General features: G+C 39.7%; 1 protein-coding gene across 7 annotated transcripts in view; it reads left to right on the forward strand.

Moving 5' to 3' along the window:
• The window catches only part of Dlgap1 (DLG associated protein 1), an 879,880-nt gene that overhangs the window by 487,438 nt on the left and 374,345 nt on the right, over window positions 1–18,097 (forward strand). The gene's annotated exons all lie outside the window — the stretch shown is intronic.

The raw sequence follows: 18,097 nt of genomic DNA on the forward strand, positions 1-18,097 counted from the left end.
ATTAATTATTACCAGCTTGTGGGATCTTCTAATGGTGGAATTATTATTAATTTTGCATTCATTAATTGAGATTCATTAGTTGAGTAAGGAGGAATTTTCTTTCTCATTTATTTATTTAGTATTGGCTGTGTGTTCCTTATTTTCAATTGTTACCAATTTCTTTCTCAGATATTCTGAATTTATTAGCCTGTATGGGACCAGAAGGAGCACATTCAAGCAAACGTCTGTATCTTTCTTTTTTAGTATGATCCATCGCTTTTTGAGCTTTTCCTGACTCTGGCAGAAGAAGGTATTGCAGGCTTATCCTGTTTTCCCAGCACTAGTCCTGGAGGAAGCCATTTCTCCAAGAAACCCTGTCCCTTTTCAGTCAAGAATGGCAGTTAGAACCCAAGCCCTGGGTGCTAGAGGTGCTCATTATTACTATGAAGGTGTCATCTCCACGAAGTCCTCTCAAGAGACAAGGCTAGGAAATGTGTGAATGTGCACACATACACATACTGTGTATCTTAAGTGTATCCCAAAGGCCCTTGTGTCAAAGGCTTGGTTCTAGCCCATGGTGCTAATGGTGGTGGCACCTTTAAGAGGTACAGCCAGTGAAGGGAAATTAGATTACTGGGGGCATACCCTTGAAGGGGATATGGAAACTCTGATCTCTTCCCCTTTGCCTTTCAACCTGGTCATGAGGTGCATGGGCCTCCTCTGCCACATACTTCTGCCATGATCTGCTGCCTTGCTATAGTCCCAGAGCAACAGGACTAATTAGTCATAGAGTGAGACCTCCAAAACTGTGAGCCAAAATAAACCTTTCATCACTTTTAGTTGATTTACCTCAGGTATTTGTTATAGTAATGCAAAACTGCCTAACATTCACACACACGTGGGTATTCACTCATGAACACCTATATCCATACCTGTATCTATATCTTTATCTGTATCTATTAAAAATCATTAGTTTATACAGTGATTCTCCATAGGGGGACAATTTTGCCTCCAGGGAACATTTGGTAATATCTGGAGACATATCTGGTTGTCAAAGCTGGGGAGGGAAGTGTTACTTATGTCTTATGCACAGGGACACTGTCAAATATCCTACAAAACACAAGACAGCCCCCACCACAAGGAATTCTGACCCCAAATACCAATACTGCTGGAGTTGAGAAACCCTAGCCTATATAGTTACTTCCAATATCAGTCCAACCCCACAGTGTTCTGTGTAGCTTGCCCTTCTGACAGTGAGAGCCGTGGCTTCCCTTGGCCACAATAAGAACCCTAGAATAAACAGAAAGTACGCTTCCAAATTATATTCCATCCCTCAACAGAAAAACAAGGCTCCTTACAGAAACACAGTATTTTTTTAGATGGGATTTTTTTGTTAGTTTTGATTTGATTTTTTTTTTTTTTACTTTAGCCTGAGGACAACCCAAATACTGTGCTCAAATGTTACTGAGGTTGTTTGGGGCTGTTTCTTGAATATAATTAATGCATGAGAGCAACTTGTACTTTATTGATTTTTTTTCTTCCCTGCACCTGTAGCTTTGCAAGTCAACCATAGCTTCCTTAGGTTTGTGTGCCCTAGAGTATGAGTACCTATAACCCATTTGCACATACAGTCATTGGCACAGCCAGACTGCAAACCTGAGTTTTCTGATTTTAAACTCTCTGCTCTTTCTTACCCAGTGTCAGAACTTCAGGTTCTATTCAAGTTTCTCTGCAGTGACTTCACTATTACATACAGGAAAATGATGTTTGTGCTCATTCCTTCCCACTCACACGCATATTAATTTTTTTCTCAAATAAGTTGCTACAATACCTTGACATAGTATTACAATTGAAGGAACTGTGTCTCAGGATACTGAATCATCTTGCCCAAGGTTACTCGGGTAGAGAAACCAGAAGAATAGAGGAAGAGGATCAGTGGGGCGGGGGGAGGCAAAGGAGAGGTACTGCAGGATTTGACTGATGGAATTGTGTTGTTATATTGTGTGCACATGAGAATAGGTAGCAATGAACCCCACTATGATATATAAATATGATGCACCAATGAAAAATCAAATAAAAAAAGGATTACCTGGGTAGGAGATGACCAAACTGGAACAAAAATCCAGGTACTAGTCTTCTGGTTTACTTTTTTTTCCTTACACATGTGGTTTGTGTGAAAGAATGCATCCCTAAAACATGTTCTCTGCTTCTATGAACTCTACAATCATCTTGAGTTGCATCAGGATATTGGAAAAAGAAATGATCCGTTTGCCATGCTGTGATTCAAAATAGAACAGAACTACTGTTTTATAAACCTGCAAATTGGGATTTATGGTAGTCAGGGCTGTTGTTTGAAAGGCAAACATCATCTAACAATCCTTTCTAGCAGATAACAACATTGAACATTTTCACTTTTGCCAGAGAAAAAACTGATATAAAGTTTCTTATATAAATCAGTCCCTAGCATTCAACTAATAGTGAAAGTGTTAAAAAGAGAAAGCATTTGACGAGAAGTGATATTTTCCTGAAAACCAGGTGTGCATGTTATTGCTCTGTGGTCAACTCAATCTTTTACATCAATAGACATCGCTTCCTGGATACATTGACTCTTATCCTGGGCAGGGTGGACTGGCATGCAGAGCTTTAGACCCTAACTGAAAACCAAGTCCAACACAACAAGATGCAATGCGTACGCACTTACCTTGTAGCTAGTAAAAATTTGAGTGATAAACAGGGCCATAGGCAGCACTAAATTCAAGCTGCACAAGAAATGTGGCATAAACTGGGCATGCCTAGTGGCAGCAGAGGAAAGGTGGGAAATCAGAAAATGATCCACTTCAGTTTCAATCAGTTAAAGGTAACCTGACTGGGTTGGATCAGGAAAGGGCAAGAGCAACTAAATGTGGCAGAACAATTGAACATGGTAGGCATAGTCCACCTGCCCAGTTCTGCCTCATAGCAAATTTAAGGTGATTGATAGAAAAAAAGAAAAATTTATTTTCTCAGGTCTTTGACATCTGCAGAAAATCCACCTGGGAGATGACTCCCCATCCAGGTAGCTGTCTCTAACCGCACAGCCTGTTTCACAGTGCAGCACCTACCCACTCTTCCTTATCTCTGTCAGTCTCTTAGCTGACTGGCTAAGAGCACAGCTTTGAAGTCAATGATAGGTTTTTGTTCAAAGCTAACTTTGTCATTTACTAGCTGAGTGACTTTAAGCAAGTGTCCTAAATTTTCTGAGCCTGTTTACTCTTCCATGAAGTGTTAGTGATACTGCTGTGGAATTGTTGGAAGAATTAAGTGAGATAATAGAATGAAACACTTTATTTAGCTCAGTGCCTGGTATATCATAACATGCAATCACTGGTAGCTATTACAGTCTTATCACCTGATATCCAGCTCATCTCAGCCAGTTGCTGTCTGATAGTGTGACTCGAGAATTCTCTCAACCATTGCATTCTTCTGATGCATATGTGACTAGGGTACCCCCTGTGCAAAAATCATCAGTAGCTCCTTCTTATCAGTCCAGTCAATTCAAAATTGAGTCATTCACAATCTAGACTCAGCCTAACTCCCCAGGCTTATCTTCCAGTTAAACTCACCAGGAATCATATGCTCTGTACCTGAGCATTGTGCTTTCACAGTGAACTAAATGCTATGTTGTGCATGAAAACATAGAAACATCAGTTCATGGTGAGGATGCTACCAAATTCCTTTAACAGCTATGGAAAAGATACAGATTTGCCCACAAGAACCATCAAACAAAGCTAAAGGAGTTGAGATATGAATTTGAAGGTTTTTCTAACATGCCAAAAACAACAAAAAAAAGGAGATTTAAATTAACTAAGAGTCTGTGACTGAGTGCCAAGAAAAGATCTAAGTCAATTCACCCAACTTTGTTATTGATCAACTTGATATTCAAGGATCTTCTTGATATGGCATTAATGTTATTTTGCATAACTCATTGGACTGCATATATCACAGATTACCCCAAGTCTTTCCATCCATCCATCCTTTTGAATATATAGACTATGTGTATCTCTTGAGAATCCCACACACAGAGTGCTGGTCAGCTGCCTTACACATGGGCTCCTGAGCTACACATCACTAGGGCTTACCTCCTCTTTCATGAGCCTTGGCTCCCTCCCCAGTTCAGCTCCACAATACTTCTGCCATCTGCCCCTTTCTTTCCAGTTCTCTAGTTCAAGGCCATGTCACTAAATACCTCTGGTCTATTATTCCCTTCCTCAGCTTTCTCCAAGAAGAATGATCTTTCCTCATAAAGCCAATGTCTGCAGCAACCTCTAACAGAAATCACTCTTTCAGCAGAGAAAACTTCTGGAGAAAGGCTCTGGAAACATATTTAATGCCTTACCAGAAACCTCTAGATCCTCAAACCAATATGTGAGATTCATTGCCCTGTATAGCCCCTTATCACTTGTCCCCATTTAATGCTTATGTTGACTGTTGTTTGATTGATTTCCCCCTCTTCTCACTTAACTATTAGAGCCAAAGAGAACCTGGAAAACATCTAGCAGAGCATCTTTATTTCACAGAAGGAGGCTCAGAAAGGTTAAGTGACTTATATACAATTCGTTCAAAACAAGAATTATTCTACGTGTCGATTTCAACTCTATTCAGATAATGTGTTTGAAATCGTAGTCTGGAGTGCTTTGTTTTCCTGGCAACAGACACGATATGAGAAGAACAGCAAGGCACACACCTAGCCTGCAAAGCTGCTAATAGCAAGGTACTGTGTATTTCACGGTTCAGCCTGAATAGAAAGATGATTGCAGAGAACCAAAGAAAAGCAAATGTGGCAGCCATCTTCATCTTCTAGCATCTTAATCCTGAGCACTTCCTTCTCTATCAGATCCCCCAGTGTACTCATGTCAGACATGGGAAGACATCATGGATGACGATGATGACATGGGGTAGCGTCTTAAGTCTGCTTTACCTTCCCTTAACTCCCTCTATAATCATATCCCCAATCTGTGAAGGAAAACATGATTTACTTATTTTGATGTTTTGTCAGGTTTTTCCATATCCCCCCATAGTGACTCTCCTGTATATACAATTTTCACAATACGAACAAGTGTAGTGTGATTATTATTGCTCTAGCAGAATACCTGTAGCCTGACGTGCAATGCTGCAGTAAAAATCACTCAAGGAACAACTTAGGAGGCTGAGGCCGGAAGATGGCACATTTGAGGCCAGCCTCAGTAACTCAATGAGATCCTCAGCAACTTAGCAAGACCTTGACTTCCAAGTAAAAAATAAAAAGGACTAGTGATATATCTCAGTGATAAAAATGCCTGTGGGTTCAACCCCCAGTACAAAAACAAACAAACAAACAACAACAACAACAACAAAAAAAAACAGTTGTCCAAACCAGTCTTTTCTCACTTATCCTGCAAGGTATCTAGTAAGAAATGAGAGCATTCTCTTGATATTTGTCAGGTGTATGTCTAGTGACTTCATAAACCCCCACATTTATAAATACTTATGCACATCATTACTCTATAAAATGATGTCAAGTAGAATCACATATTTGATATTTTAGGTGACTCCTCCAGAAATGAAGGCAAATAGACAAGAACAAAACTGACTGAGCAATGGATATTGGGCTCCTTGGACTTCGGCCATCACTTAGACCACCTCCCTATGCTTCCCTCTTCCCTTAGGTGCAAGAGCAGGGTGCTGCTGACCTGCTTCTCGGCCCCTAACGCAAACCCTGCCTTTTGTAATGGATGCCCCATTTGCTCTCTGGGAAGTTTAGTGTAGTGCACATGAAATAGGGAGCATCCCCACGTGTCATCTGTGCTGTTTCTTCCTCCCCTTTCCCCCTCTAATCCACGCAGTCTCCCTGAGACGGGGTCATACAGCTCATTCCCCCATCCTTATCCAAGCATGAGCTCCCAGAATACTTGGAGGTAGCAAAGTCTAAGAGTTACAAGCACAGGCTCTGGAACCAGCCTGCTGGCTGCCTGACCTGCTACATTAGTTCACGGAAGTTACTTTGTTTCTTTGTGCCGCCATTTTTCCCCCTTTGTCAAAGGGGGAAATTAATATCACCTGCAATGCAGAATTCTTCAAGTAATTTGATGAGTTGGACTATATATAAAGAGCCTTAACAGGGCATCTAAAACAGAAATCAAGTCTTTCAGGGTATCCTGCTCAATAACTAACAAAACTACTGGCAGATACTCAGGAGTTTAAAAATACACAATAATTCCTTTGGACAAACTTTTAACAGAAACCATCATGTCGACCTCGAACAGCCACTCACTGTTCCTCCTTTCATAGGCTGGTCAGGTCAATTATATGTTTTATATTGTTTTATTTGATCATTTATAAGTATCTGTCCAAGTTCAAAGAAAGAGTCAAATTTTCTGAGTAGCAACAAGAGCCCGAAAAACTCAGAATTCAGTTTTCAAATAAAAATACTTCCCACTGCCATTATCTTAATTTACTAGTTAGAAGAACAAGTAGAAATGGAAAAAGAGGGATAGATGGGTCTCAATCTCGTTTGATAAGGATATTGCTTTGTGTGTGTTCTTAGAAGTTAAAGCAGGTTGCTGCTGTTGTTTATAAGAGTGATGATGATGGGCTGTGAATGAATGTCTGAGGTCTAAACACACTGAGTGCGGGGTTCAGATTTCCTCTCCTCCGTGGCAGGTAACTTATGACCACAAGAGCTTCAGGAAGATGGGATGGGAGTGGGACCAACTTGCATTCATTGCGTGGCTTTGCATAGTTCCCATTTAAAGCTGCTCTTATCTGAGGCCAGCAGACCCTTTGCTGTGGAAATCATCATCTCACAAGCACTGGCACAGATTGGGATCGCACGCACTGTGCTGCCCACTCTTGACAGGTGGCAAGAAGCCCAAACCTCCCATATGCTGCTCTGTTCTCCGGGAAGGCACGGGCACGCAACGAGATTTGGCATGTGCATCTGTGGTTGTGGGTGTCTCTGAAACAGCGTCCCTGTCCTTGGGCCAGTTAGCACCAGACAGGGTTCCAGCAGATTGAAATTGTTCTGGGGTGGACAGCACAGACGGCAAATAAGCCCTCTGACATACAGATAGAAGTCTATCGATATCTTTGGGGATTTTAATTGTCCTCACTTGAGCAAAGGTGACCACAGTTTAGGTAGCTTACGTTTAGACACTATTCATTTCTGCTGTTGGACATCTTGCTGCAGTAGACTGTAAGGAATTCCCTGTTTTCATTGACTCTCATTCTCCTCTAAGGTCTAAGGCTTCCTTAAAGTCTATTTTTTCCTAAAGGCAGCAAATTGTTTTCAGAGACATCATGCTCCCAACAAAGGAAACTTGCAAATTTTGCATGCAAAGGTAATGAAGTACTTCAGAAATATTTCATTCTGTGTTGGGATGCTGTTTTCTTCATTTTATCTTTTCTTCCTCCTCATGAGCTCCTCATGATTCTCATTTTCAAGAAGCAAAGTCTTAATTGATTTTGAAATTCTCCAAGTTTACAGAATTGCCAGGAACAGATCAATCAGACCTTATGTTTGGAATTTGGGTCTATAATGCCTTTTTCTCAGTTCAGTTAGCAGTTTAAATTTCAGTTCTTTTTTTTTTTTTTTTTTTTTTTTTTTTGTCTCAATTACCCTGTGAGGTCACAACTGGGCTTCTCATTCCTACATGCAGTGTGAACTGCCCTTTTATTTATCAGTTGACTCGCTACTTTAACTCCCCATTTAAGTCCAAAGGGACTCTGACTAAAGCTCACTCACTGTGCTCTTGAGGTTTTCTCCCATAGTCTATAATCATTACAGCTAAACTTACTGAGTTCCGCTTACAGTAAAATTTTAAAAATTCTTTTTTAAAATAAACTATAGCTTCCACAGCAAGAATAAATAACCTGATTAGAAAATGAGCAAGAAACCTGAATAGACTTTTCTCAAAAGAGAACATACAAATGACCAACAGGTATGTGAAAATAATATTCAGCATCCCTAATCTTCAGGGAAATGTAAATCAAAACCACAATGAGATATCACTTCACACCTTTTAGAATGGCTATAAGAAAGAAAGAAAGAAAGAAAGAAAGAAAGAAAGAAAGAAAGAAAGAAAGAAAGAAAGAAAGAAATATGTGAAGAAATGAAAGCATTATACCCTGTTGATGGAAATATAAATGAATACAGCCATCATGAAAAATGGAATGGAGGTTCCTCAAAAGATTAAAAATAGAACTACCATGTGATTCGTTAATCCCCTTTCTGGTTATATCTCCCAACAAAATGAACTCAGTATATATTGAAGAGATATCTGTACCTCTGTGTTCATTGTAGCACAAAAGAGCAAAAGTATGAAATCAACCTAATAAGCTATCAAATGATGAATAGATAAATGTGTGTATATGTGTGTACACACACACTCACAGACACAAATGGAATAGTATGCAGTCTTTAAAAAGAAGATCCTGCCATTTGCAACAACATTTATCAACCTGGAGGACACTATGCTAAGTGAAAATAAACCAGGCACAGAAAGACGATTATTACATGATCTCACTTACATGTGATATCTAAAAGATTTGAATTCAGAGAAGCAGAGAGTAATGGGGAGCAGAGAATAATATGGTGGTCACCTGGCTGGATTGGGAAATGAGAAGATGCTAGTGAAAGGTACAGAGTTTCAGTTAGGAGTAATAAGTTCTGGAGGTCTCTGGCAAAACATCATCACTATAGTTAATAATGTAGAGTCAAATATTCTTCTGATGAAATAAATAAATAATAAAATCACCTATGGAGCAGATAAGAGAGAAAGCCATAATAACAATTGAAAGGGCTTTGAATTAAGGCTGATTTAGTGAATCATTATGAAAGTAAAATGTAATCATTTTCCAGTTCAAGCTAGTAATGATTTTTCCATTTGTCACTTATTCACATACCAGTCTTTTAGTTTCTTTTTAGGAAAAAATATCCTCCTTATTTTAAGTTTTTTAAGTAAGAAAAACGTAGTAGAAGATTAAGAGGAGAACACAATTTCAGTCACAGTATATTCATAAATAGAAGGACAGAGGAAGAGAGAAATTCAGTTTAAGGGACAATACTAGTGAGAATTTGAACTATAAGATATATTTTTTTTTCTTTCAGTTGAGATTTGACCTATATTGAAATTTTGGTCCAAGTCCAAAAGCTTCAATGTTTCCAACTAGCCATAGAAAAAATAGTTGTTTTCTCTGTTCTTTAATCAGACTAGGAAGTAGAAAAGGTAAATATTTGCTTCCTTAGGAAAATTCAGAAATATTTTATAGGCCTTTTTGAGCGATAAATAGGAGCTGCGTTTAACAGAAACATTTGTCGTTTTACCTTATTCATAACAACATCCTGCAAATCATTCAAAAGATCTTTTTCTTCTAATGAATCCTCCTAGAACTTTATGAAGAATTAAAGACTGTGTAACCATAGCTGGAACCACCTGAGGTGATCTAGTTCCATGGTTTACTTTTTCTAGTCATCTGCGGAAACCTTTTTTCAAAAAAATCTTACAGGGGCCAAGGGGGTTGGAGTGAAGCAGGAGGCAGAGGTCTCCAGGTGGCGGCCCCAAAGTCAGCAAAGGACCTTTACACATCACAAGCCCAGCCCCACCTCAGATTATGGAAGGAGAAAGGAGCCAGGGACACAGAGAGGGCTTGACTCGGCCACGCTCGCCTACCCAGGCTCACGCTGAGGCGGCAGTGGGCCAGGGTACTCACAAACACACCAGCCTCCCCTGCACGTGTGTTTCTATTTCAGACTACATTTCTCCAGAGCACCAATGACATGCTATATACTTATAACACGTATTTATAGGTTTAAATATGTGCTTGTTCATCTAACTTGTGCCTCTTCTGTTTACTGACCATCTTCCCACTAGCAAGTGAGCTTCATAAGGGCAGGATTTTGTATCCGGTTTGTTCCCTGAACCATCTCCAGCACCCAGACAAGTTCCCCTTTCCTAGTAAGTGCTAAATAAGCACCTACTTATGTCCAGATGAATAAGCCTCCTGAACGCTGTCTTGTGTTAGTGATACCGCCGTTTACCGGTGACGAGTTCTGCTCCTTCTAATGTTGAAGATTGAACACTAGACAAGCACACCAAGGCAAGCATATTAAGCAGGTTTTATTTTAAGGTAATAATACAGACTTCTCCCAGCAGGAAGAAGGGGGCCATAGCAGATGTTCTAAAGTCCCAAGAAGTGAGTGCACCCTACATCTTTTATAGATTAAAGTCTCTTTTGTTCTCCAGTTCTCTCCCCCCTTATCTCTCCTTCCTACCTACGTGACTAAGCCTGGTTTTGCATTAAGTGAGAAGCCATGGGCAGGGGGAGGGCCAAGGTGATTCAGGCAGGTAAGGGCCCAGGGGGCATTAATTAGCAGCTCCATGCTTGCAGTCCGTGATAAAGGCAGGCAGATTTGGTAATCAATGGGCTCCGGAGATCCTTGACATTCCATTCTTCCAGGGGCAGTCTCCAACTTCCAGAGGCAGATGGCTTCATGGTTTCATTTCCTGGAATTGACCCGATTTCCTATTTCTACACTAACTACCTGTCCTTAATTCTGGCTTCATTAGTTCTGCCTCCCCCACTAGATTGAGACCCCAGAAAACAAGAACTAGTCTCATTCATTTATGTTTCCCCGACAGCCCGTGTGTAATGTGATACTTTACAAGGACAAAGAGTAAGAGTTACCCATGTGGATTGAAGTTATCATCCATTAAAATTATGGATCACATCGGGGGAGAGTATTAGAGTTTGGGAGAAGGTGAGAAGTTTTATTTCGGTTTATTAAAGTTTAGATATCCATATAGAACAGATGACTACATGACAATCTTACTTTCCACATATAAATTTTCCTGAGAAAAATAAATGCTTAGTTGTTAACTGAAGTGTTACATATCATTCATCAGCAGTTTCAAAACTTTTAGCACACATCAGCCTGAAGCACTTTCTGATTCAATCAAGTTTCCGATTCAATAGGTCTGGGCCAAGACCTTGCATTTTTTGTTTAATTTTTTTATTTGTTCTATCTAATTGGTTATACATGACAGTAGAATACATTTTGATACATTGGACACAAATGGTGCATTACTTCTCATCCTCTGGCTGTACATGGTGCTGAGTCACACCAGTGGGGTAATCATACCTGTATGCATGTTCAGTATTAATGTCTTTCTCATTCTGCTGTCCTTTCCATCCCCACTGCCCCACCCCTCCCTCACTCCCCTCTGCATAATCCAAAATTCCTTTGTTCTTCCCCACCCAACCCCCACTATAGATCAGCATCCTCTTATCAGAGAAAACATTCAGTCTTTGGGTTTGGGGATTGGCTTACTTCACCTAGCATGATATTCTCTAGTCCATCCATATACCTGCAAATGCCATCATTTCATTCTTCTGTAAGGCTGAGTAATAATATTCCATTGTGTCTTTGTCTGGTTTTGGTATCAGGTGATACTAGCTTCATAGAATGAGTTTGGAAGGGTTCCCTCCTTTTCTACTTTGTGGAATAATTGGAAGAGTATTAGTGTTAATTCTTCTTCGAAGGAGACCTTGCATTTTTAACAAGGTCCCAAATGATGCTGATGGTGCAGGTCCAGGGACTGACCTTGAGAATCAACTACCATTGACTTTTCACTACTGTATGTTAATTTGACAGTCAGTAAATGTTTGATGCGGCCCATGCTGAATCTATAGCAGCTAAGCAGATGTTATCAATTGACCTCTTTGACAGCCCAGCTACAACAGCAGAAGGGGAAGCTCAGTGATTCAGTAAAGAGAATCAGGTCTTCTTTCTTTCAATTCCTGTGACATAGTTCACAGAGGAGCCATCATTCAACTCATCAGGAAACTGACTTGGATGGCCATTCTGTAGGATTGAAAATTTATGTAATTTGCTTGCCGAGTGATTCAGTTCACTGTTTCATATGTACCACGTGTGTACCCCACAGTGAGCAATATTCTAGTCATCAAACAACCTCAAAGTGAGCAAACCTCTAATCCATCTACAGACAAAGCCATGGTATCTGTTTCTCCTGGTAACCGTATAAAACAAAGTTTCTAATTATGAAGGAAAACGAAGAAACTTGCTTTTAATCAAGACCCAGTCTTGACCTTCTTGGCATGACTATTTCTCATGCCCTTCACCTACCCTCAGATAAAGGGGTTTTTAAGTTCATATGAGATAATGTGTGCATAATCAATTCATTTACAAACATTGCTGATAAGCTTGTGCTTATTGTGTTAAAAAAATTAAACATGTATAAGATCCAGTCTTCATCCTAAAAGACCGCACAGTATATGTAAAATCAGGTCCCAAATGTGGCACCAGCTAGGTTCCCAGTAAGCTCTCTTGCCATCAGGGAGAACACGAGTTTATCTGATAGGCGTTCGCCATTCGAACTTTCAAATAGGAGTTGTGTATTTGCTCCATTTGTATTTATCTAAGGCTTTCTCAACTCACAGCAGGAGAAATTAAACTCTGCAGTGTTTAAATGTCTTCTCCTCAAGCAATTCATGGGTCAGAACCAGGATTAGAGCTATGACTCCTTCTAGTTCCCAGCAAGCAATGATCCTTGGAAGAAATCTTACCCCACCTCCACTCGGCCTTCTCTGTTGGTGCTCACTTTTTTTTTAGACGCTGTTGATGTCATCAGAAAGATTCCTATTCTAATTTTCTTCAATATTTTCATATATTTAGAACATGAGGTATCCCTTCCTAGCTCTTTATTTCTGTCCAGGAGAGGAGGTGAGTCACTCCATTGAAGCTTGCTACAAATACAGCTCCATAATCAACATCCCCCGGATGCTGCAAAGGCAGGCTCTAGCAGATGGTAATGGTTCCTAATCATCAGTTTGGCCCTTATTCCAAGCAGCCATTTTTAGTTTTAATTGTTCTAGAGACCACTGAGAAGATTTAAAAACTTTGGTCTACCTGAGGTCACTTATTCAAATATTTGAGCTTTGTTCTGTCCAAATAGTCATTGATTTGAATTTGACTTACAGGAAGGAAGGAGCATGTTTTAGTGGTTGAATATTTTGGTCTTTGATTTTTAAAAAAATTTGAAAGCACTCTGCATGCTTTGTCTTAAATCACTGAGTTTCTCTCTAATTTCCTCTCATTCTTCAACAGATAATACCCACACAGAAGTCATCAGCAATTGTATTATATTTTCACTTCTTTGAAAATAGGGGTGTGGGGAGAAAACTGTCCTCAGTATTATAAAATGACATCTCCAAATCACTGCTTTTGTGATTCTTTAGCATTTGAATAATGTGATAATGTACATGCTCATAGGAAAGAGAATATTTTAATTATTCCCTAATATTAACTAGGAGTACTAGGTGGCTGACAGTATTCACTTTATAATCTAACTACCAGCTTGTAAAAATTTTTAATCATGAAAAAATAGCAAATGATTCCTTCCTTTTCCTGTGCCGCTGAAAAATGCCTTGCCAAGAACTTCTCACTGAACCCACCAGAAATAAGGGAGATTAAGAGATCCTTTATTATCTCCCTTATTTATCTGTGTGAACCCCGAACTTCAATTGGCCTTAACATAGGAGGGGGTATGTTTCTTCCAGAAAACTCTAAACTGGTTGAACAGACCATCATTCACTATCTAGTCCAGAGAAAATTATTCTTGCAATATTTATTTATTATGGGGCTCTTCCATGTTCTAAGTAAACGAAAGATGAAATTACATATAAGAGATATCTTCTAAGCCAGGCAGTCAACAATCAAACACCTCCGTGTGTACTACACTGGAAAAACACCAAAAGTTGGAGCCTACATATGGTCCCCACTGTTCAAGTCATTTGCCATCTTTTGACTATTACATCATTCACTAAAAGAAGCAAGAAAAAGAACAATCTATAAAATTTACTACTTCAATTTTTTTGATTCAGCAAAATAGAAGTAATTATCATCTCTAATTATTAGAAAATCACTAAGTACTAGAAAAAAATTTTAGAAAATCAAAAGCAAAGAAAAGAGGCAAAACTAGCCTCCAGTGTTCTTGTGCTAACTAGACATTTGGAACCTTGTAGAACACAACCTGAGAAAACCGCAGATTGCAATTAATGGTTCATCAATGGTCCATTCGAAATATGGCCCACAGAACACATGTGATACAAAGGTGAGAATTAACCAAATTACTAGTCAAGGACTGAAATTGTAGCTATCATCCAATTTTTATGTGACCTTAGATTTTAAGCAGGAGAACATAAGTGCTAGAAGCCTGCAGGAATGACCACCAAGTCTTACTTGCTTATGGTCAGAAGTCTCACTTGGGAAAGTTCTTCAGCAACTGGTCTCAACTGTCAGGACAGGAACTGCTTTTACAGCCCTTTGCCTCCTATAGCCAAAGGCTGTCATGGTAATAAATGCCCACATGAATTTCTGTACAGAATCACCACTGTTACTTAGATTTTCCAATGGAGAAAAAAATTATTTTCAACTTGTGTTCTTAAATATCACTACCATATTTTATATGGTTTGTTTTATCTCTACTAATTTCAATTTTTGAGCTAGAATTTCCTCAACACAAACTATACTTTGACTAAAACTGTGATGAACAAGATGAATGAGGCTTCCTACAATGGTAGTTTAAGCATTTTAAAAATATGCAAACCTTCTCTCATAATGGTTTTAAGGGTATGTTGCTCCTAGCAAGAGGCTTCCAACACACTTTTATAAATTCATTACTTTTCATGTCATTCATTAAATTTATGTTATAATTAATGTAAAATTTGATGTTAAATGAAAATATTTTTATGATTTTTTTTCAGTGATGTTTTATCACTGAAAAAAAAATATATTTGTGAGTTAGCCTAAGTGATTTACTTCTCTCCTCTCAAGAAAGTCAAGCAAAAGAGTAAATCGAGAATCTAGAAAAAAAGACATATAATCTTCTATGGCAGTGGCTACCTCCCAAAGCTGCAAATCAGAATTACTCAGAGAACATTTTGAAAATACAGATGGTCAGGCCAAACCCCAGGTTTTCAGGAATGAGGGCCAGAAATCAGTAATGTTTCAAGAATACCACCAAGGATCCTGAATCACAGCCAGTGAGAGTTCAAAGGAAAACACTAGAGTTATATGCTATTTCTGAGATGTTTAATCAATGGCAAGTATGTGTAGTCTTATTGCCATACAGCAATTACCTCTAATTCAGACATCATGAGATATTTATTAGGCTTCACAAATAGATCACATTCATCCTTGTGGGTATATCCCTCTCCCCCATTGCACTGTTTCTTTGTGTATTGTGTTCTTCTCATTTTGCCCATGAGCCAAGTGAACAGAGAATTATTTCTGAATCTGTGTTCAGTACAATGCCGAGGACACTGGCACTGAATAAGTGATAAAAATAACAGCAGGAACTGCATGTGGCTTTTATGCACCAGAGTCTTTCAATGCAGGTAGAGCAGGTTCATAATTTATAGGCACAAATCTTATGTGCAATCACATAACTTTTTATGAGTTTCTACTACTAAAATTAAACTAGTTTCTGAGACCCCAATTCCAGTCAGTTCAAAATGCTGCTGTGGTGAAGGCAACAGTCCCCCTGTGTTGAGTTCTCTCTGCTGGGTGAGTGTTTGGTCAAACTATTTATGCTGGGAGACATGCTGGGCATCCTGGATGGGGTTCCTCTTCACAGCCTGCCCTTCTCAACCTCTAAGCTCACCTCCTGATTGTTGGCATTTGCTGAGCGGTAGCCTGGCCTGCAGGTCCTCACAGCTGCCAACTGGTGATCCCCAAGGTCTCTGCCGCAGCCTTTGGTTTCAAAATGGATGCACTCTTGTCTTCACATCTGACACTTCCTGCCCTCTGGTTTCTTCCTGCACTTCTGTACTGCTGGAGGGTCATGCCCTTGTTCCTTTCCAGCCAAGGAACAAGAGTCTCTCTGAGGTCATTCATCCTCCAAGTCCCAGGCTCTTACCAGTGACAACCTGCCTCAAACGTAACTGTGTGGCTTCTATTCTTGGCCTGCCATCTCTCCAAGCTGGGAATTCAAGCCAGAGCAAAGGTACTTCCTGGACCTGTTTCATCTGAGCACTTCTGTCCTCACACCAGATTTTGACTGTAGGAGTACACAGGGTGAGATGTGAACCTGTTAGTAGCACCAGGCATTATTTATGTAGTGTGTAATAAACTTGAGGTCAATAAACAATTTAGTGTGTGTGTTGCCGCCTGCAGCAACAATCCCGCGGGAAGGAATCGGAGGTGGACTGGGAATGAACTACTTCTATTATCTTTTTCTGGGCTGCTTTCTTGCTTGCTTGCTTGTTCGCTAGTTTATAGAGGAAGAGAGGCTTGCTTGCTTTTAGAGGTACTACGCTTTCAGAGAGGCTACGCTTTCAGAGAAGCTATTTCTTAGAGGTATGCTGCTTCTTCTTAGAGGTGCGTCCTGCATCCTGCGTCCTAAAGGTGCGTGCTAGAGGCGTGTCCTAAAGGTGCATGCTAGAGGTGCGTGCTATCAGAGGTGCTTCTTAGTGGTGCTTCCGGCATACTGCGTCCTTCATTCTGCAATCTAGAGGTGTGGCTTTAGTCCTGCAATCTTCTTCCAGGCGAAGAGAATGTCTTATATACACTAAGGCAGCCAATCAGCTTAGGATTAAGTAGCACGATTGGAGCACGCACCACGGTACCAATCAAGAAAGAATGAGGAACATGTGTTGACCACTAGCACAGAAGAGACATCAACCAATCAGGCAAAAGGTCATGAGAGATCAAGCCATGTTAACACTAATCAAGTCACCACCTTTTGGCCCAATGCCAGCCGCCATCTTAGAGCTACTTAAAACATGTCTCTACAAGTGTGCATGGTCAGATTTTTGAAATGAAATGGGACATTATAGTACAGAATAATCTGGCAGAGCACAGTGTATAATGAAATGCCATAGAATCAAACATTATAAAATGTATTACTCTAGTACTTTTTAAAATATTGGATCAGGAAATAAACTATATGTTTTTTACTGTACTTTTAGTCAAAAATGCATCAATGACAAATGAATGAGGTGAAGGATGTGTTAACTAAATTTATTAAATCCTCCTATAATGTATACCTAGACTAAAATATCACATTGGACCCCATACATATACACAATAATCATTTGTCAATAAAAAATACTTTTTTTCAAAATGGATCAGAAACTCTGGTCTCTTTTTTTGTCCCCTTTAAACTCTTCTGGTCTCCTAATAATGAGTTTTCATCTCTGACTTTTCCAATGAGAAAGCAGTTCTCTAGACTCATCCTTCAAGCTCCCTAGTCTCTGGTCAATTTTGTAAATTATACTCTGAGTCCTGCAGACTTTGGGTTGCTTCTGTATCGAAAGTCCAGATGTTCCTAAGTCCAGATGTTCTCAGCTGGGTGTTCCCTCAGCATCCCCACCCTGGGGCAGTGAGCTTTACCCTCTGTCTAGTTTTAAAGAGAAAGTATGCAATGAATCCAGGTAAGTCACACACACACACACAAAAAAAAAAAAAAAAACCCAGATAGATGTTTTAGTAAGCTTTTGCATCACTGACCAGAATACTGGACAAAAACAACTTAGAAGAGGGACAGTTTTTTGGGGGCTCACAGTTGCAGAGGTCACAGACCATAGATGGCCAACTCCATTGCTGTGGGCCCAAGGTGAGAAAGCCCATCATGGGAGAAGGGCTGGACAGAGGAAAGCTTCTCCCCTCAGGCCAAGAAGCAGAAAGAGGGAGAGAAGAGGAAGGATCCACAAAGAAGATGCACCCTTCCAGGGCACACCTACAGTGGCCTACCTCTTCTGCCGACAGTTATCACCCAGTCATTCAAACCTGGATGAACCAATTAGATTACAGCTCTCACTATCCCGTCATTTTACCTCCAAATAGTCCTGCATTAGCATGAGCTTTGGGGAAACACCTCATATCCAAGCCAGAACAATTGCCATTCAAAAACACACAGTCACAGGAGCATGTGACACTACTAACACGAAGTATTTTTAAATGTTTAGACACTTAGTGACAGTTACTTTACACTGTTTGACTTAATTATACTAGTAATCAACTATTCATAAAGGTTAGAAAAAGAACCCTTTAAAAATATTTTATTCAAACATTTAGTTTTAA

This window comes from Sciurus carolinensis, chromosome 15, assembly GCF_902686445.1.
Source record: "Sciurus carolinensis chromosome 15, mSciCar1.2, whole genome shotgun sequence".
In the NCBI taxonomy this organism is placed as follows: Eukaryota; Metazoa; Chordata; class Mammalia; order Rodentia; family Sciuridae; genus Sciurus; species Sciurus carolinensis.